The sequence below is a fragment of the Cuculus canorus genome, chromosome 10 (assembly GCF_017976375.1).
Source record: "Cuculus canorus isolate bCucCan1 chromosome 10, bCucCan1.pri, whole genome shotgun sequence".
NCBI classification, from domain to species: domain Eukaryota; kingdom Metazoa; phylum Chordata; class Aves; order Cuculiformes; family Cuculidae; genus Cuculus; species Cuculus canorus.
The window spans coordinates 15701694-15715827 of record NC_071410.1 but is presented as its reverse complement, the minus strand read 5'-3'; the positions used below and the strand labels follow the sequence as shown (position 1 = coordinate 15715827).

The 14134-nt window shown below is 40.7% G+C and overlaps 1 protein-coding gene across 7 annotated transcripts in view; it reads right to left on the bottom strand.

Annotated features, from left to right (window-relative positions):
• Window positions 1-14134, bottom strand: part of GRIA3 (glutamate ionotropic receptor AMPA type subunit 3) — a 155246-nt gene that overhangs the window by 69317 nt on the left and 71795 nt on the right. The gene's annotated exons all lie outside the window — the stretch shown is intronic.

Sequence of the window (14134 nt, the reverse complement as noted above, 5' to 3'; positions counted from 1 at the left end):
CAGATCATTAATAGAGAGGTTAAATAGTATTAGCCCCAGTACCTTCAGGGTACTCCAAACAGTAACTAGCCTCCAGCTGACCTTTATGTGCTGATCACAACCCTCTAAGCCCAGCAGTTCAGTCACTTCTAAATCCACCTTGCTGCCTCTGTGGGCTTTGATTTTGAAGTCATTGAAAAATACAAGGTAAGAGGATATGTGTGCTCTTTTACCTAGAGAAGTAGCTATCACAATTCTGGCAGCAGTGAAAAGACAACTACCAGGTCCAATTAATACCTGTTTGGAGCTCATCTTCCCTTCATTTGACTCCATTGCCATCTGGTCAGCTTAGTTTCTTTAATCAAAAGTTATTTATCATCCTTTATTTGCAAATAAAAAAAGAAAGAAAAAAATTAGATCACAAAAGTACAGACTACCTCATCTGCAGCTCAACCCCCTGACATTTTATGAGTCTATTAGATCTTTCCATAACACGAAATACTGATGCTGACAGGCAGTATTGCCACAAAGAAGGTCTAAAGATTTTTACTATGCTTTTCATACCTGATGAGTGGCAGAAATATGCCACTTAACTGGAATGACAGGCAGAGATCTGACCTGCTGTAATGTGTCTTTCCATTTCAATCGTATCTGGGAACAATGAGACAGTTTAAGTCTAGAACTCTTCTTTCCTAGGTTTTAAAAAGACATCAAGAAAAATGAGATTTCCTATAAGCTCAGAGTAAAATAGGATTTTGTTGTCTTTGTTGACATTATTTATTCATTAATTTGCGTTCCATTTTGGCAAAAAGCCCACATTTAACTTCAAGCATTTCTACTAATTTTTAAGTATAGGTGTAGGTTTCTGAGGAAGGGAGAGCTTAACCTCCAGCTGAGCAGTTATGTGCTTCAATACCTTGACTTAGAACTAAAATTACGGCACCTCTACCTTCAGGGCAGCGTGCAAATGCCAGAAGTGATGGCATGATACTTTCTTCTCAGCAGCAAACAAGCAAAACAGATACATGGACTCAGGTCTAAAAAAATTTCAACAGCATCGTCAGGATCAGATATCAGTGCTGATTGCACTTTGTGGGAGCAGCATGGGTATCAGGCACAGCAACAACTATCTGGCAAGTCTAAATTGTGGAGCACACTGTCTTCTCTCCCAGGTATCAGGTCAGGTGTTTTCTAGTTTCTATGCCTATTGACAGCATTTCTGTTCCGCAGATGGAGTTACTTAAAGCTCATCCAAGCTCATCCCAGATCTAAGCAGCTCCTACTTGATATTGGATTGAATGATTGTAAAGTTGTGCCCTGTGATGCAGCACCCTATTGGACCAGCGGCACTGACTGAGCTGGTCTTCAAGACGCGCTTAAGAAAGAAGTCTAACAGAGTATTGGGGTGACAATTCAATAAAAGCTGAAGTCAAGGCCCCAAAAGTTCCTGCCAGCATGTTAGCAAGGATGTTGAGCTTATCTTGAGTGGCATCTGCAATGTACTAGATCTCAGCTTTGTTTCTACCACACAAGAACAGGAGAAACAGGAGAACCTCTTCAGATGGAACAGAGTCCAGCCCTGACCCCCTTCCTGCTTCTCTAGACCCCTGCTGCAGCCAGGGGAACTTGCCCATGGGCTTTGCAGCCACTGCTTTTCAGTTCTCTGGGGTCAGTGCACTCTTAAAAGCAATGTAGCTACCTTCTACAGTGTTACCACAAAAGCAAAGTGCAACAGCATTTGACAGCCATACACAATGATTCCTCACTATGTTTACTTTGCACAGGTCACCCCTTGTCACGTAAATTTTCCAGACAGGAGTAAGATAAATCGGAGAACAGAAAATAAAAGTTCTCCTGAAATGTGAACAGGATTTCTAACCAGACGCCACAGTAAAAATAAGATCCCTTGTAACCTCAGTAGATCCATCTTACTGTAAGTCTGCAGAGCCTACTCCCCCGTTTTCCGATTTACCCGCGCGCTCCTGCAGAAAGAACGACCCTTTGAGGATTATAAACACTAGACAAGGCTTGCTCTTCCCTCAGTAAATTTACACACATTAGCTTTGTTTGGTGTCATGGTTTTGTCTCTTTCTATCACACCAACATCAGTTTCCAAAGGAACGGCAATCCTGCAGGGGCAAAATATGTGACACAGCTAGTGGTGGTCTGTCACAGCCAAACAAGTGATTCTTGTCCTGCCTTTAATTCCATGGAAATAAAGGCATTTCCACATTTGGCAGAAGTCATACAGAGTCAAAACTTCATGATCGTAACTGTAGTGCAAACCCAGGGAAGGCGATTTATTTCTTCTCTTAGTATTAACAGGATGGGAATCTGACCACCAGGGATTGTGATGCTGTAAAATATGCGGTAAACAATGATTTCTTATATATGAAGAATGATCACTGTAGTACATTTGAATTAAATATTAAATGAAGAATGTATTAAATATTAAGATGAAGATTTCACACGCATATTATTTGTTACAGATAAAAAATCTGCATATATACTTGAGATTAACTTATGTCCCATTTCAGAGGCTTCATGTCCTTTAGGGAATGTCACAAATTCAGACACAGTCCCATTGTTGGATTTTCTATTTTTGTGCAGTATATGGGGACATAAGAATTTCACTTTTGTGCAACTGCCATCTTAGACATCCGTCACTACACCTCATAACCCCAATCCTACTTTCCTCTATAGCACAGTATCAAGATCATTTGTTTTGGTTTATTTTTCAAACAAGTTTTGGCTTTTCCGCAATGTATCTCTCATGGGAGATAATCTCCTAGAGAACATAATCTCCCAGAAGAAGGCAACAAACACGTACATGGTGAAGTAGGGATCTGAGATGCCTCTGAGGCATTTTACTGAAGTTTTTCTCTCTCTGTCCCCCTTCTTGTGCCCTTCTCTCTCTTTCCTCTCTCCTTGAGGACAGTCACATCAAGAGTGAAATTTTGCTTTTAGGCCATCTCCAGACAGATGATGGTTGTGCATGTTAGTCCTCAGAGGGTAATTAAACACAACATCTGAAAGCAGTATTGTACTTCGCTCTCCCTCCATATGGCTAAACTTTCTTTTCCCATAACTAATCTGACATCTGAAGACTGTGTAGTGGAATATGCATTTCATTTATGCATAAAAGGTTACATTAGAAATTACTTAGGAAAAGAATTACAAACTGCAAGGTAGGTTCTGAGGGCACAATACTTTCTTCTAATTTCTTTCAGCATGATGACAAAGTTTTCTGTGAATTTTCTGTGCCCTGAAAGAATATTCCCAAATTCATTTTCCTTGGTTTGATTTAGCAATATTGTCAGATTAACTAATCTGCTGGCACAGTTATTCTTAAAGGCCATTCTACTGCAAAACATTAGACCCCAGAGGATACCGAGATGAAAAGTCCTATGACCCCCGGTAACCGACATTCATAATCACAATCATTTACTCTTTATGTCAAATAAAAATCATTAAATGAACTTTTCTTTGTATCAAAATCTCTTCTTTGCTTAGGCAGATGATAAGAGCGTTACATTTCTCAGGACTGCATCTCTCTTTACATTTCCTTCACATCAAAATCTATCAAAACTCAAGCTACCCTTCCTCACTTGAAGCTATTTTACTAAAATCAAGATCAAATATTGGGGGTTGTTACAATCATAACAAAAATTCTTAATAGTATATGAAAGGGATACTCAAAATTGCTATGACCTTTGCTCCCTACTTTGCCGGAATATTCCCAAGAGAAGACAGTTGTTCCCAGAGAGTTTCCTTGATGAGGTGTGTTGTAGAAATTTTTAACTAGTGAATCCTCTAGCTTCTTGAGTGAGACTAATAAAGAAAAAAAATAATTGTGTTTTGGGGGAGTTTTTGCAGTTGTCACTATGGAAAGTAAATGACTTAATTAAATATGTTACTTTGCAGCAGTGATTTCCACACATAGGTCATTTTAGGAAGAAGATCATACTTTAATTGTTGATGCAGTTCTAGTGCATTCTTTGAGAAATATCCTCCCTTGAAAAATATTCATAGTGGAGTCATTTTACATTCAAGGTGATTTCACAGAGGTTCCAGTACTTTCTCAAGCCTCTGTGAAATCTTAAGTTCAAAACTCACCTGAAACTTCACATAGAGGCTTCAGATCCCCCAGAAAACAACCAAAAAACAAATATACAGGAAAATTTCAAATCACACTAAGCTTTGTGTTGAGTGCCAGAATTACTTTAATTCAACACTGACAAACCACGCTATGGTACTCTCCTCATTGGTTTCACCTTCTAGATCTGCTGGTTCAGTGTTCTGTCTTCCTTCTTCTTTGTTGGCTATAACACTTCCCAGGTCAGACACTACCAGAAGGTCAGCAACCATGACATTAAAGGATTTGCATCATGTTCTCTGATCTCACACAAATTTTTGGTATGATGTTCAAAAATTGCATAGGTTTGAAGATTTTTGATATAGTGTTGTCATCAAAGCTTGAATAACTGAAGACAACTGATTTGGGAGAATGGAACTCTGCCACTTCTGTTTCTCTACATGGATCATCCAAAGAGTCCAGGGCAACTGAAATTTGCATTAGCTGATAGAAAAGCTACACAGAGAAAGATCTTCGCTATATTCTGTCTTCCTATTGTTTCTGATAAATTTTGAAATATTAATCTATGTTGCACCTCACCCTGTCAAGGGTCACACTTGTTCACCAGCCAAGGCCCTTGGAAATACATCGTCTGCCACTTAAGCCTGAATTCACCACCTCTGAGAAGAGACATGAGGTTTTCGTAACTCGAGGATGAATAGGTACCGCTGCTATCTCTGCTTTGATACTCTAGAGAGCCCCAAAGAACAGGAATTTATGTAAACTGGTAGGATTCTCACTAAACATCACATGCTTTTCAATGACACGCAACCACCTTTTCAAAAGACATCAGCATATCTCAGTCGATTCCTCTTAGTTCAGAAAAGTTAAGCAAATACGTGCACCTGGTTGTACTACTAGAGTCGATTACCTTTCCCTAGCAACATTCATGGTTAAATTTCCTTCAATCTACAACACAACCAGCTCCCATTTCATGTAACATGGTCCCATCACAATAACATCCCTGTTTCCAACTTCACATACACTATCTTTACTTACGATACCTCCTTGCTTCTCGGCAGTCGTGGATGCTCTCATTGTAGACCTACCTGACCACATCAGGTATACCAAAACTTGATTTCAGACTAGAATCCTTTGGTTTAGTTTCACAAATCTTGAAGTCACTTTCAAACTACAAATAATAGTAATCTTACATTTACTTTTACTTTCCCAAACTTGCAGGAATCGCAAATGCTTCAACACTGTCGTACAGCTTTAAGGCATATGCACATCATTAAAAAGCAGTTCCTCAGCGACCTCTGCATCATGTGCCTAACTCCTCTGACACAGGAGATGGCATCTAACTGTCCCTTTTGGCTTTCAATGCTATGAAACAATATGCTGAAAGTTAAGAGTAGACTCTCGCAATCACAGGCAAACATAAACAATGCTCATTTCTTGTTCTCATGTCCCAGAGGGAAAATGAAACTCCTTTAAATTAGTTGCTCATAACATAAAAGAATGTATAGCTGTTGGAGGAAGAGAGGAAGAAAATGGGTAAACTGAGGCACACAGTTTTCATTTTAAAAATATAAAAATTTTCCATTTTCTCCATACCTCCCATCAACACTTCAGAGTAAAATCCCAGTACTACTCCATGGAATTGAACAAGAGCTCTTGGAAACAGAATTCTGATTATGTAAACCATTACTGCATGTCAGGATCACTTCAAACTATTATTTGGATATAACCCAGAAGTGTCGCAGTAATTCAGTCCCAATGCTCACATGAGAACCTTTTGGAAGGGGTTTTGTACTGCAGAGCGCTGCCTTCAAGCATACCGAAACTGAACAGTACTACTGAATAGTAGCCATTCTTTTTTTTTATTATTATTTTTTATTCCTTTTTAGAATTACCTTTCCTTTTAAAATGCCCCAAGAAATTAAGAAAAAATAATACATTGGTGCAACCTCCTCCAGGAAAAAAAGGTTACTTTTTAATACAAATGGAATTTTACTGTGATTAGAAGTTTGCTCTTTTCAGTGCTTTGAAGGAGCCTGAAAGGTTTGTTCTGCTTCCCTATAAAGAGCACTCTGCAATATTCCTCATATAACTTCGTGCATGAACCAAACCATGAACCAAAGGGATTATGAAGAGTTAATCTATTTTTACTAGCCTATGCAGCAGAAGAGGCTGTTTTACTCATATAAGGCAATAAAGTTACAGTAATATTTCTCCTTTCTGATTTTTTACATGCATTCTCCTAGAACAGTAGATACTCAGGGTATTTTGAAGCCTCTATTTATATTTTATTCATTACACATTTTGGAATAATAAGCTTCCGCTAGTACATACGCCATTACACCTATACATGCATGCCCACAGTGTGACACAAATAAATTTAATTTAGTAACATGGACTTTTCTTAAGTCTGGGAACATTAACTTGCTCTAAAATTGTTACGCTGTTTTCCATCTTACTGGCTGAATAGTGTGGGATGAGTTTTTGACTGAGGTGTAATTAATGAATTATAGGGCCTTATTCCTCATAAATTTAGCCTAGTCTACCCTTGTGTTGTGGTTTGAGCTAAACTAGAGTCAGTTTTATGACTAACTCAGTTGCTGTAAGTATCTTGATTCTCTGAAAACTAACCGCATGTTTTTGAGAGAGTGTTCTTCTCTAAAAATGATAACTCAGGGCACTGGTATGCAAAAAGGCCAAAGCTTATACATAACCAAGGCCATCCTCAAGCTGGTGGAAGGGGGACACACCTGCAAGGAGGGGCGAATAGAGCAGATGACCCTTAACTGACCAGCAGAGTATTCCAACCCACATACATCATACTCACCATAAAATTGAGAGACCATGAGGGTCTTGCTCTCTTCTGCCATGGCTGATGTCCACTGAGGACCTTTTCTACCTGGTTGTTCCTGATCCTAGATCCGTGTGTTCCTGAAACCAGTTCCTGACTCCAGCTCCTAGCTGTGGACACATTCCCTTGTGTCTGCTCTATGGTATTTGTGGTGATGCACAGTCATTGAGGGGTGGGGGCACTGTCTCATATATTTGTATATATATTATTACATTATTATTATTATTATTATAAAGCTGTAGTTTTAGTTTCCAAAACCCGTGTCTTTTTCCTCTCATTTCTTTCTCCCCTTTCCCTGTGGGGAGGAGGAAAGGGATTTGGGAGCTTGACTGCATGGTTTTAGCTGCCAAAGTTGAGCTGCGTGGGGCTAAACTGTGACACTCTGGTAGCTTTAATCCGCTCCACAGTGGCCAGTGGAATTGCACTGTTAAGAGAGATAGGAATCACGTATGAACTTGTAATTACAAGCAGTGAGTGATTTGCAGTGGGATAGCAATTTGCCATGTTATGGCCTGATCCAAACTCACCTGTGGCCCAGAGCAAATGTACCATAGCTCTGGACCACACTTAGGGACCTCATATTTAGGGACTTCCTCCTGCAAGGCGACAGCTGTCAGTTGCCAGGGTCTTATACACCACACCACCACCATCTAGGCTAAAAAAGCCCATTGGGGTGGTCCCCAACATCTTGCCCATTGGGGTGGTCCAAACATCTTGCCATCTGAACTGTGGTCTTAGTGCTCTAGCAAATGCACTTCATAGAATCATAGAATAGTTTGGGTTGGAAGAGACCTTAAAGCCCATCCAGCTCCACCCCCGCCATGGGCAGGGACATCCCACTGGCTCAGGCTGCCCAAGGCCCATCCAACCTGGCCTGGAACACCTCCAGGGGTGGGGCAGCCACAGCTTCCCTGGGCAACCTGGGCCAGGGCCTCACCACTGTCACAGTGAAGAAATTCTTCCTAATGTCTAGTCTAAACCTGCCCCTCTCCAGTTTATACCCGTTCCCCTTCTTCTATCTCTACAAGCCTTTGTGAACCTTTGGGAATCTTGGTGCACGAGGGGCCCTGAAGAGCACCCGTGGTTCTCTTCTTCCCCCAGATACGTGATTCAGATTGCACCGAAGCCATTAATCCTGGCTTAGCTGTATGAAAAAAAAAAAAAAAAGACATATTGTCTTATGTGGCTTTTCTTTTACTGAGTTAGGACTTCTTCCCTTGTAAATGAACTTGGGAGACAGCAGAACTACAGCGCTGTCACTGGTGATGTACAATGCCTGTTTGCACAGTGGTATTGTGCTATTACTATTCATTTTGATAGTATGTTCCCTTCCTCTCCCTGCAGTTGGCTCCTCTGAATTGTTGCCAAGATGGTTGCCTTGGAAACTAATTAAGGGGAAGCCTTTGGTTAGAAGCAGAGTTTGAAGCATTAAACTATTTGAGAGACAGATGCAGAAATTAAGGTAATGTCTGCAAAGATGAAAGGGCTTATCCTTTATTATGGAGAAGAAAGAAGCACATTAAACGCTAGGACTGTAACAAAGAAACTTCTATACAAGACTAATTTTTAAAACCTGGAAGAGATGTGCGAATGAGGGATTTTAAAATCAGCCAGGGGCTTAGAAGAGGTGATAAAGATTCCCAGAGCAATTAGGGATGGGGAGATGGACAGAGTGGCACAAACAACTCAGGTCACACACTGAACAAACTCTAGCTGGGGTTCCCTTTCTGTCCAATTCCCTGTATCTGTGACTTCTTGTGAACGTTGTTTTTGAACAATATCAGTACAGCTAACAGAAGACCAAATCCTCTCCCCACAGTCCAGGTAGGGCACGAGAAGCATCAGCATGTACATTTGCCTCCAAAGTACGTCAAATGCAGGAGTGAGAGGCCATCTCAAAGGGCCCTCAGGCTCAGCTTTTCTACTGAGGCTGTCAACAAGGGCAACACTTAGTGCCAGCTGCAGAAGCAGCTCAGACGGTGTGGACACAGGCTAAATAATGAGTGGGACCCTCGGAGGGCTTTCTGAGAGCAAACACACACACACACATTCTGCGCACTGAAAAGCTGCAGAGAAAGGCGAACTACGTGGCAAATTGTGCTTTTACAGCTTCCTATTCACTGAAGTTCAAAGCAAATACAATCTCTCTATGAGCACATTGTATCAATTTAAATATTGTCTCCAGGATAACTCAGGATAATGGTTGACTCTGCACTTCCAGCAGTGTAACTGAGAAAAGATTTTGGTTCTCCATAATGGCAATGCAGAGGTTGTCATATAAATACGTCTGTAACTGTACAAAAGCCTGCTGCAAATGCTGTGGTGAAGATATGCAAAAGATCAACAGTGGATGCACATGTGTGCATTTATATCCCATGAATTATCATAAAACATAAAATAAGTAATTGCTACTATCACATAAAAATAAAGACTCTAACGGTGACTTCAGGTTCATTTGCCTCTGGCATAAGAAACCAGAGCTGCTTGGCAGTGGTCTTCCACATCCTGCAGCTTGTACATTTACAGTGAGACATTTTGTATTAATTATTATTATTGCCAATCAGATACATTTCAAACTGTGCTTTAATGTCTTTTGAACACTTTTAAGCTTTGTGTGCCATTACCTCAGTCATTCTGCAGGATGACTAATACTCTGTTATATTCCTGTCATTTGGAATCTGCCTTACTTTATGAAGTCTGGGTGATGGCTTTGGAAAGACATCACTATGTAGAAGCTAGAAATTTTCTTCTCAGGTATGTGTGAAATGTATTATATGTGGGGCAGATTAACCCAAAATATTACTTCTCTCTCCTTTAGCAACCTGTCTCCAGCCCTTTATTAGTTTTACTGCTGACGGGGGCAGCCCCTTTAAGGCAGATACCGCTGTAACTTTTGACTTATGCCTATTTTTAACTCACCTTCTGCTAGTTACGGTCCTGAGGATGATGGACCTAAGTAACTCCCCTTTCCTCCTCACAGGCCCATATGGACCTGTGAGCTGCTGAAACTCTCTAGATGTGAAGGGAAAGTAGTGACCCTTCATTCTGCTTTAGATCCTGGTTTGAATAATACTCACGGGCACTTAATGAAATGTCCTAAATTTTAAGTTTCTAGTTCACTGGAAATGGAAAAAATGAACTGTACCAGTTTCTGAGAGATGTTACACAACACTGTACACACCCAATACTCTCTCAGAGCTTCAGCTTGAAGCCCCTCCTCTGCTCTGCACAGCTCCACAGGGAGGACAGAATCGGGCTGTGACACAGCTGTGGCACTGAGCCCTGGAGAACATGGCAGGGACATAGTCAGTGGTGGAGGCTGTACCTTCAGAGGACACCGCAACACGGGGGTTCATAAGCAAAGCAGAAGCTGAAGCCACTCATAGCTCTGCTCCTCCTTCAAGCGTCCCACTGTGTTTATAGGCAATTATACTGTTAATTGCTGCAGAGAACACAAGCAAACCCACCCCATAATATCCTTTTATGTAACACATAAACCAGGAAGATTACATGAAAGTGATGTTGATTTTCTCCACTTACGTTTTTCCTTATTTTTGTTTTTGGTGACTATTGGTCAACCAAACACTGCAGTTTTGTGTTTATTCTTACGACACCCCAAATGTGGAAGCTGTTGTGTGGTCAGCACACTCCTCTCACATCTTTGCAGAGGGATGCAGCTGTACTGAAAACCTGCTGACCATATTCCTAATCTCAAAATCAAAGGTCAAGTCATATTCAGTGCTTGCACTTGACAGAGTTCAGTCAATCACATTACTCTTCTTAATCCTACAGACGCTTTACTCCAAGTCTTTGACAGTCTGAATGTCATTGTGAAATTTGGGGGGCTGCATTCTCTACCGTAATATTGCTTCTGCTTTGTGAGATGCCTCCACTCAATAAAGAAGTTGCTTTGCAGCCTAACCTCTATGACTATGTTTTGAGATAGCATCTTTTGGACAAAAGCACAGTCTCTGGAATAAACAGGTCTTTTGTAAAGTTTCACCATTTTTGATCCTGAATGGATTTTCTTTCTCCTTATTTTCCCTCAGGAGATTTTCTTCTAAATGGACATAAAGCCACTCTAGTCTGAAATACAGCTTGTTATCTTGGGAATAAGAAAAACCTATTTCTTAACTCAAAAACATGTCTCTAAACACACGGTTGAACAGGCTAAAGCTTACTGTTAGTTCTCAGAAGAAAATGTTCTGTTCACGAGGAAAAAAAATTCTATCTATTTGTGAAGGAATACTGGAATACTTTAGCATCAAGGGACAATACGTGGGGAGCGTATGAATTTTGCCTGACATAAATGTTGCTATCTGTATGCTTGAGAGGCCACTAGATGATTAAATTGAATATAGTTTTGTTGTGCAAGGATCCACATGCTCAGTGGCTACAGAACTATAGGGCAAGTGAACAAACAGACGGTAACTTACAGATTGACTATTAATCTCTCTGCTTCCCCTTACTCTGCAGCTGAAGAGGAGACAGGGCCAGAGGTGAGCTGGGCAGGGTATCCACCTCTAGGACACAATATGTGGCCCCATCACAAGATTCTCTGGAAAAAGAATGAAACTAGATATGCTGCAGAGTGAAATGTGGCAAAAAGAAAAGGTTACTCAAGTAGAGCAGGAGCTGAGGTGTCCTCTTTCCCCAACTTTACATTTACACACCAGTGTGAGACAGCTGCGAGAGATCCTTTCCTGGGTACCAGCCAGTTCTGAGAGGAGAACTGCTTCAAGGTTTCAGATCTTGCAAACCATAGGTGCATACAGATATGCCAGATGCTAAAAGCATATGGAATACTCAAGGTCACTGACTCACATGTCTGTACGTTGCTGGAGGAAGCTACAGAATATTCCAACAGGACTTGAAGTCTATGAAGAAAACCCTTAGGTGCGTAATTGCCTTCAGATACGCCTATACTTCTGGAAGAGAGGTATACTCTGTTTTGCAGTGGTTGAAAAAAGCATCAAATCAAGACAACTGCACACACTGACCAGCCTGACACAGGAGAAGTCACTCTTATTTAATCCAAGTGCTAACACAAAGCCATGATATGTGGTTTCTGGAGCACAGAACTGACAAGCTTGCCGAATGGCCTGGCCAAGAGCCCAAAAGTCTGATAGCAAACTCCGCACGTGTGTAGACTGTTTAGTAGTTTACAGTCTGTTTACTTCTGATATGACTTTTGTTCTTGAATAAGTCTTACTTAAGCTTTTGAAATCCAAGGCTCACTGGCAAATGCTTCTGTTGTCCCTAAGAAAATTAAATGGCAGGTGCCACACATCCCCACAGCGACCACAGTAAATTCCCCTCTCTGGAGGGAGGCTTCGCTTCCAGAAGGTTATGGGAGGTTTGACCTTTGAAGACTCCTAAGGAGGCCAAAAAAAGGGAGAGGGACGGAAAGGCAGCTGTGCTAAGGCAGCCTAAGCCAGCCCTCTGTGGGACAGAGTTTGTCCATCAGTATTCTGCCACAAAAGGTTGAGAGTCTTGGCTTCCCTTTGCTCTCACTGGGAAAAAGCTTTTCAAAGCCACCTACAGTTGTGCAGGCAGCAGCTGAACAAACTCCACAAAAAGCACCAATTTGACTTTCTAAACTGCAATAAAATGCTAGATTTGAAATATGCAAATCCAGAGTTATCTTTCCCCTCAATGGTATGCTATCAGCAAACACAGTTGGCTAAAAAGAAGACAACTCACCACTCCCTTGCGCAAACTGGCTAGATGGATTTAAGAACCATACATATCTGTGAAATTTTTAACTACTTTATGAAAAGATAACAAGGTAAGCAGAGGAGATGGAAGGAAAAGCCTAAACCAAATAATTTTTCAGCCATCAGTCTGGGGTCTACCATTACTAACTTTTCCTGCAGAAACTTAAGTTATTGCTTTTCAGTATAAGATAAAGAAAAATAACTCTGGAAATTGTTGTTGAAAGTTATTTTTAGCGTCACAGGCACCAGCCTGGCATTTGCTTGGGCAATCCCTTGTCGAGTGACTGGTCCTAGTAAAATAAATGGAATTATACTCATTAAGAAGTACTGCATACCCAGGCTCCTCTTGCTAGACTGCTAAAAGACATGGTTAGTACTAGAATATTTACCTCAGAAGGTATGTTTAGTTTGCTTGGTTTCCTAAACAAAAAGTTCTAAATCCACTTTTGATACTGTAAATTCAAATAATTTTGCTCATGAGTGACTTCAATGAAATTAAGTAGAAATAGTCTTATTACATCAACAGGGTGACATATGACATACTGATTTTGTGAAAATGTCTGCAGCATTTGGTTGCAAAACAGAGGAGTGATAGCGTTCAACTGATAATAAAGAGTCACTTAACAGTACATGATGGGCTGTATGCAACACAATAATGACAACAGAAAGGCTCTAATTATGCAAAAGCATGACTACTATATAGTGTACTGTAGAGTTTTGGGAAACCTGGAGGCCCCAGTAGCAAATCTTTAGTTACAGAGATGCTAATCACATGGATAGAAAGCTGAATCAAACATTTAATAAAATTACAAGTTCCCTAGATTTGAATTTAGAATGCCTGCAGAAGAAGAGCTCACCAGATTTTTGCTATGTGGTTTACTTGGTATTTAGCTTTCATTTTAGGCACTGGAGTGGTTTCATTCTTTTCTTCTCTTACTTGCACAATATAAGAAAAAGAGAAAACAAAATGTAAATGGAGTTAGAGAGATCAAACAAAAGGCCTGTCGCCCAGCTGAGAGTGGGCCCAAAGAGCTACTTAGGCTCGGCTCAGGAGTGCTCTCAGGCATTATTTTCAGGAGATGGCTGTGATGTTCTGCATCTTTAGCAACAACATGAGCAAATGGAAGAAAAAAAAGAAATTTCTTACACTTTGCTGCATGAATTTCTCTAGAGAGCATCCACCACACTGACTAAAAATACAGTGTAAAATGCTATGCTATGTATTAGTATCGCAACCACACTAGCTGTGAGAGCTATGGATCAGCATCGGCTTGTGTTACATTCTCTGAGCATATCTTTCCTTCCTGTTACCCTCCGAAACCAGCAGCTACAGGACCTGACCCTGACCATAGCAACTGACCCTCAGTCATACACCTCAATTCTTGACAGGAGCTGAATGTTTTGAGAAGGAACTCAGCGAATATAGCTTTTGCATCTCCTGGGATTTATGGCAGTGAGGTCAGTTGGCTACTAGATTACAATGCAACATTT